This window comes from Equus caballus, chromosome 11 (genome assembly GCF_041296265.1).
Source record: "Equus caballus isolate H_3958 breed thoroughbred chromosome 11, TB-T2T, whole genome shotgun sequence".
Taxonomy (NCBI): domain Eukaryota; kingdom Metazoa; phylum Chordata; class Mammalia; order Perissodactyla; family Equidae; genus Equus; species Equus caballus.
This window is the reverse complement of record NC_091694.1, coordinates 48,350,394-48,358,314: the sequence shown is the minus strand read 5'-3', so window position 1 is coordinate 48,358,314 and position 7,921 is coordinate 48,350,394.

The following is a 7,921-nucleotide window of genomic DNA, read 5'->3' as shown; positions in this document are numbered from 1 at the left end:
ACTCTGACCAGGTTCCCAGGGTCAGATAGGCCAAGCCCTGGCTCTTGGGCACAGTTGTCACAGTGAGGCTGGCATTGCCCAAAGGGGCCTAGTTGAGAAAAGGGGAGAAAAAGGAAACCAAAGGAGCCAGACTTACACAGACGGCCCCTGTGACTAACTAGGCCTGGCCAATAAGACCCTCCAGTGGGCTGCGCCCCCTCCCTGTCCTGGGGTCCACCACACCACCTCTCAGCCTCACGAAGACGCACCTGACAGGGTAGGAGCGGGACTGGGTCCCTGCTCACAGACCTGGGGCACCACTGCCCCTTCCTCCGTACGGCCTCCCCACGCCGGTCCTGCCTCTCTGTAGCCCCGGCAGGGGGATAGCACAGCTCCCACTTACTGATGCACTGCAGGCCTGGGCTTGTGGAGGCCCTTCACATGCCTCCTCTCATTTACTCGCATCTCCCCTGGCAAGTAGGTGTGACTAGTGTTCTCATCATTTCCACTTCAGGCATGAGGAATGGAGCTCAGAGAGGTAAAGTGTGGGGCTCAAGGCCACCCAGCTCATAGGGGAAGGAGTGGGAGCTGGAACCCGGTTGTCAGATGCCCCCAAACCACACAGCTTATCCACAGGCGACTGGCCTGAAGCCACCGGTCCTGCTCCTGCCTGCTGCTTGGTGGTCCCCTGCCCCCGGGAAACTCCCTGAACACTTGGGCCCAAGAAAGCCCAACCCCAGTACCTGTCTCTTAGCACAGTTTCCTGCTGCACACACTCCCCTTGCCTCCGCCAGGGCCCACAACAGCCAGCCAGCTCCCTGCACAGACCCTTCCTCTCCTGTCCCCACAGAGAACGAATGTTTCCCTCCTCTGACCTCTGATGCATCTTGCACACACTTCTATTTTAACATTTAAGACATTGTTGTCACGATTCACATGACTCTCCTACTAGTTTTCTCAGGGCAGGGCCTGTGTCCTATCTCTTTCTTACGAGTTTGATACCTGGCACATAGTAGGTGCTTACTGTTTGTTGCAAGAAAAAAATGAGAGTCTGAAAAGCTATTTGTCCTTCAAAACTCTGCTTAGAATAGATCCTGGGAATCCTTTCCTGATACACACAGACTGAGCTAACCCCATCCCTTCCTATACTGTCTGTAGGATTGTACACCCTCAAGGTCAGGGACAAACCTGCTCCTTCCCTGTGACCCCGTCTCTCCGCACAGACCAGGCATCTAGCAGGGGTCGGTAAATGTAGAACTGAATTGCTCTTTGCTTCAGAGGTCCAGCTTAGGAGTACCATGACCTGAACCGGCCAGCTGCCCATGTCACCAGGCTGAAACCACCAGGGACTGGCATGCCAGGGATGTTTGCTGAGGAAGGGAATACTGAAATAAATCCTAGCTTTAAAAAAGGAACACACCCAATAGGTATTCTATTTATATGAAATTCAGCTCCATTTTTAGGTAGCTGTCCTGCCACCTCACCTCCCCAAGGTGGGCCCTGCCCTCCCACAGGTCCCCTCCACACCCCACCCGGTAATCATGGCCCTACCTGCCCTTATCCCCTCCTGTGTTTGCTTCCTGGGGTTTCCTTCGATTGCAGGGTGTGAGCCTCCAGGCGCCCCAGAGGCCTGTCTTGTACCTGATCCCAGACTCCCTCCCTCCCTCTCTGACCTGCCCTTCCAATCCTAGAGTTCCCAGGAGCAGGCCAGAGTCAGGACCACTGGGCCCATGAGGTGGGGTGGGGTGGAGGAGGGGCAGGGCAGGGAGTCTGTCTGTGACTGGGTGGCCCCTTGACTGAACCAGAGCAGGACAGATGCACGGCTTGGGTGCGCAGGAGCCAGGCCCTGCCCCCTAGGCCTCTGTCAAGCCAGCAAGACCCCACTCCCTAGTTCAAAGCATGGGGTCCGAGTGGCGCACAGTGAAAAGAACTGGGCTTTGGAGTCAGGCTCAGGGTCCTGGTCCCGGCTCCGGCATTTAGACAACCCCGTACCTCCCTAACCTCCCCCAGCCTCATCCCCCGCACTGGCCAGACAGACAGGGCTGCTGCACTCGTCTGCCCAGCGTCACACCATGCGGCAGGGACAGCACAGGGCAGCCACTCCGGCAGCGGGCCTGTGTGAAACCCAGCAGGTGAGAAATCTGGATGGAGGGCAGCAGCCTGATGCTTCCCGTGTGCTCAGCAAGGCTCGGGCTCCAGGCAGTCCAGCCCTGTTCTGGGAGCCGCCTTCCCTGGTGTCACGGCTCGCCATCCCCTCCACCAGCTCCCTTGACCCAGAGTCCCACTGGGGCCTGAGGGAGCACCCCACGCTGGCAAGGTTCCTGCTCCTCATGGAGGGCCAACTGAGTGAGGGCTGTCCGGGGACCCCTGACATCCTGGCAGCTCCTTCCAGGCTCTGGCCAGGTTCTAGGAAGAGCGCAGGGCAGGCCTGAGGGGGGCTGGGCCGCCCTCACAGCTCAGCACTCAGGCAGGCACCCAGCTAACCACGGCTGCGGTTTCCAGAGAGCCAGGCCTCTCGCCGCAGGGACAGTAAACTGAGAGGCACTGTAGCTATAAATGTGAAGTGGTGAACCGCGGACACTGCCGCAGCCCCACAGGGGGTGGGAGCCTGCCCCTCCTGCCCCTCCAGGCCCCCGATGCAGGGCTGCCCCACCTGAGTGGGCTCCGCTCTGGGCCCAAGCAGGGCCACTGGAGTCCCCGGTACAGCCGGGCCCTGCTGGGGCGGGCAGGCAGGACACCACACAGCACTTTGTGCGCTGACGGTCAGGGCCGCCGGCCTCGCCTCACAAGCCCCATCTTGTTTTATGGTGACCACCCAAGAGGAGGGAGTCCCCTATTCTTGCTGGAGGTGAGTGCTTCTCGAGGTCTTAGTCCTGTGCTGGGTGGCTGCAGGTTACAGCTGCACACCTGTCAGCAGGCTGCCTCAGACACAGGCACGGTGACCTCGGGCTGGACTCCTGTGGTCCTCACGGGTATCTTCACAGGCAGGCAAAGAGACCCCGGGAGCAGCAGCGGTGGCTGAAAGATAGGAGCAGCCCCCTTCAAATGCCTGCTGCGTGCCCAGCCCAGAGCTCACTGAACCTTGGAAGGGTTGTGGTGCCCATTTCACAGGTGAGGGGCCATGCCCAGGGAGGAGGGCCCGGAGCGCCACTGGGCCTCGGGTCTCCCCACCTCTCCCACTTCACACCTGGGTGGGAGCGAGTGCGAGGTGGGAGCAGGGGCCCCTTTGGAGGAGTCTGGGGAAGTCAAGAAAGGCCCTCTTTCTCTGTCCTCTCAGAGCCTGCCTAGGAAAGGCCTCTCCTCCAGCACCCTCCTCCACTGGACAGTCTGTCCCCTGGCACAGGCCCCTCCCATCAGGCTAGGGAACTGACCAGGAAAGGAGGGTCACCCTCAGCTTGTCTGTCACCTGCCCCACAGGAGAGCTCAGAGATGAGCCCACACAGTAGGACTGTCCTGAGCAATGTCTCTTCGATGTCCCTTGGCTGGAGCCCCTTCAGGAAGGATGGAGACGGACGTCTAGGAAGAGCCATCAGCCAAGGCAGAGGCCATCCTGGGAGACTGTGAGGAAGAGCTCTGGGCTGGGTGATGGGGAAGAGAGACCACGAGGAGCCTTCAGACAGGACTGCAGGCCCAAGGGTCACCAGCGGGGAAGTCACGGGGGCTTGGCCCCTGCTGGGGGCCCATCGCCACCCCCTGTGAGTCAGGCAGTTTAGCTTCCCAAGTCCACTAATATGAAAGACAAAAAACAGACTGGACAAATGTTTACTACAAAAAACATTTGGTGTTTCTTATTTGTGAGAAAATTTAAAACTTTACAAGAGGACATAAAGCTTTGCTATATGGAAAAACATTTTATCGTGCAGGATGAATATTATAAAGATCATTTCTCATCTAACCTAATCTACAAACCTATTCTGATTCATTCATTCATTCAATATTTATTGAGTGCTTACTATGTACCAGTGTGTTCTAGGCACAGGGGAAACAGGAGGGAACAAAACAGACAAAAATGCCTGCCCTTGTGGGACTTACATTCTTAAAGTTGGTGAGAGACAGACAAACAAAGGACTAAAGAAGTAAGTCACCATGGCCAGCCCCGTGGCCAGGTGGTTAAGTTCACGCGCTTCACTTCAGCAGGCCGGGGTTCACCAGTTCAGATCCTGGGCGCAGACCTACACACGGCTCAGTAAGCCATGCTGTGGCAGTGTCCCACACAGAAGAACTAGAATGACTTACAACTAGGACATACAACTATGTACTGGGGCTTTGGGGAGAAAAAAAAAGGAAGATTGGCAAAAGATGTTAGCTCAGGGCTAATCTTCCTCACCAAAAAAAATAAATTACATAGTATAGTGGAAGATGAAAAGTGCAATAGACAAAAATCAAGGACAGTATAGAGATTGTGGGGAGGGTGGAGAGTTATAATTTAAAGTAGGCTGAGAAGTAACATCGGAGCAAGATTTAAAGGAGGCAGCGGGGCAAGAGTGCACTTTGTATGCTCTAGGAGCAGCAAGGAGGCCGGTGTAGCCAGAGCAGGATCAGTATTCACTGACACTTGGCATCACCTGAAGATACTTTTCATTGTCACAACTGGGCATAGGGGTGAGGGCTTGCTATTGGCATCGGATGAATAGAAGCCAAGATGCTGCTGAATTTCCCACAGTGCACAGAACAGCTCCCTACAACAAAGAGTTACTTGGTCCCAAGTGCCAGCAGTGCTGAGGTCAAGAAACCCTAGAGAGGGAGGGAGAGTGGTAGGAGAGAGAGCCAGACAGGTAAATGCAAACCAGGGTTTTTTTGGAACTAGAGAAGCTGACTCAGAAATTCTTATGGAAAAATACATGAGAATAGCTAGGGGGAAAAATTAAAAAGAATAGGCAGAGTAACTAGCTTCACTGTATCTTATACTGTAAATATTTCTATGACAAATGACTAATTTCCTTAATATATAAAGAGTTCTTACAGATGAATAAGAAAAGGCCTTTTTAAAAACTCTTGGGAAAAATGGGAGAAAGACAGAGTTTACCAAAAAAAAGATAGACAAATGGATTATAAACACATAAAAAAATGTTAAACATTACTTGCAATTTAAAGAAATGAAAATGAAAATCATGAGATAGCATTTTTCAACTATCAGATTAACAGCAATTGAGAAGTTTGATTATACACAGCGCTGCTAAGGATGTGGGAGAATATGGTATCATGCACAGTTCTTGAGAGTGCATGGCCCCTTTGGAAAGCAATTTGGCAATATCTGTCCCAGGTTTAAATATACATCCCCTTTTATCTGGCATGCCATTCTAGGAAAGTGTTCTCCTCACATACGTTCACAAAGATGTAAGTACAGACACATTTATTACAGTATTAGCAAAAGACTGCAGAACATCCAAATGCCCTGGACGGGGGGCTTGCTTATTGTATGGTGTATACTTACAAGGGAATCTATGCAGCTTTTAAAAAGACTGCAGCTTGCTGCTAGGCACACATCCACGAGAAATGAAGACATACATCCACAAAAAGACTTGTACAGAGAATTTTACAACAGCTTTATTCGTAATAGCCCCAAACTGGAACAACCCCACTGTCCATGAAAGGAGAATAAACAAATGGTGGCATATCCATACAATGGAACGCTACTTAGCCATGGTAATAAAAGGAGGGAATAGATACACACAACAGCAGGAAAGAATTTCAAAAGCATTTTGTTGAGCAAAATAAATCAGACACAGAAGCGTCTGTACTGTATGACTCCATTGATATGAAGTTCAACAGGTGACGCTAACCCCTGGTGACAGACGTCAGAACAGGGGCTGCCCAGGGAAGGTGCCAATTACCGGAAGGGGCAGAGAAGTTTCGCGGGGAAGGAAGTGGAAGTGGGCTGTTGCTTACACAGTGTATACAGTTGTCCAGATCATTGAATTGTACACTTAAGATCTGTGTGATTCACTGAATTTAATTTTACCTCTATTTAAAACCAAAATTAAATGTTGAATGAAAAAAAACTGGTCAAATTTCGTATGTCCTGAAATGGGATAATCTCCAAATAAATTAAGGGGATGGGGTGGAAATAAGGAGAGAAAATGTATATAGTATGCTCCCATATGCAATAAAGAGCATATATATATCTCTTACATAAGCTTGTATATACATAATGTTTCTGGAAGGGTACGTGGGAAACTTGACAGTGGCTGCCTGCCTGGAGAGGGGTGGAGGCCTCAAGGCCTGAAGTGGGAGGGACACGTCTTAAAACTTTTTGCACTATACGGATTTCTTTCACTGTGTTCATGTGAACTGTTTTTAATATAAAAACTAGGTAAAATTTCTTGATAGGGTAATAGGGTGTGCTGAGATTGAATTTGATAGCTGGATGCAAAAAGCTGCTCTCAGGCTGCCGGCAGTGGGCGGCCTGCATCTCTGAGGGTGGAAGTGGGTGTTTGGACAGGCGGATCAGGGAAGCGCCTGGAAGAGTGCCTGGGGCAGGGAAGTGAGAACCTGAGTCCTGCTCAGGACACCGAGGGAAATAAACTGAATATCCAATTGCAAGGATTTCAGCCTGACATGATAAGCTCTCTGTTGAAAAATGTGAAAACCCATCCCTTGGTGTGGAAGATTTATCTTGATGGAAGTTTTTTTTTTTTTTTAATGTGAAAAGAAGCTTCCCTGGTGGGTTGGGAGACAAGGTTTTTAAGAGGCTGTGGGACTGGGGGAGAGAGTACCTGGAAGCAGGAGTTCTGAGCTGAGAATGGGACTGCCAGGAGTAGTTTTCAACCATCCAATCCAGCGTTTGGTCTTTATTTCCATAAAGAAGAACATGCCGTTACCTGAGAATGTTCGTATCGGTTTTGGGAACTGGACTCTGCTAGTGAGCTGATGCCCTGCTTGGATCGGAGCAAGAGTCTCGCTGTCAGTTATTGCTGTCAGGGCGTGAGAGATGGTGAGGAGGAGAGGAGACTTCCCCGTTGCCGGGAGGTGCCCTGCTCCCTGGCCCTGCCACAGCCAGAGGCCCAGGTCTTTCCCTAAGGAAGTTCTCTGCTCCGAGGGACAGGGAAGGACCCAATTCCAGGATGAGAGGATAAGGAACCCCAGGGGCCTGACCTTTGGAAGGCATAGAAGTGACCTTTGTGGAGTCCAGCTAACCTTGGGCCCCAATGTCTGATCCAGATGCTAAGAAGAGAGAACTCAAGGGTCTCGGGTAGAACCTCTTTACAAAATGTAAGAGGCAGAATATCTATGGGGCAAGGTCTGAGAGGGCTTTCAGTAAATGGCTAAGACCCAGACGTGGGCAGGGAGTGGGTCCTGTAATGGACTCCAAGCTGAGACAGCGTGGGGACTGGGGGCAAGGGCTGCATCTGGCCCAAGCAGATGAAGGGTAAGAGGATATATGACTCTGGGAAAAGGCCCTTAGAAATCCTCTAGCTCAGCCTTTCCCTGATGGAAACTGAGGCCCAGAGAGTAGACTGACTTGTTCAGTGTCAGATGTCAGGACCAAGCTCCGTCCATAACTCAGACTGTAGCCTCCCAGTTCACTGGGTCTCCTGGAGAAGGCCTGGCCTTTGAGAAGTGGAGGCAGAAGTGAAGCCCTTGACCAGACACCCACATTCTCTCTTCCTACCTAGGAATGTGTTTCTCCTGAATTCCATGGAAAGGGAGCCACTCAAGTAGCCTGGAGTGAGGGCAGCCCTGTGAAACGGTCATAATACCAGACCCTGTTCACCACCTACCCAACAGCTCCCCTCCTTTTTTCCTTCCAGAACCCAGACTTTGTAGTGGTTGGAAATCTCTTGATTTCAGAAAACATAGGCCATTTACCCAAGCCCAAAAAATGAGTCCTAACTGTTATCATGGTATTCCAGTGGTATTCTAAGTCCCCTTTGTCAATGATTGGTCTAAAGGTGGGCATATGACCTGGTTCTGACCAATAAGACATAAAGCGAAGACTGTA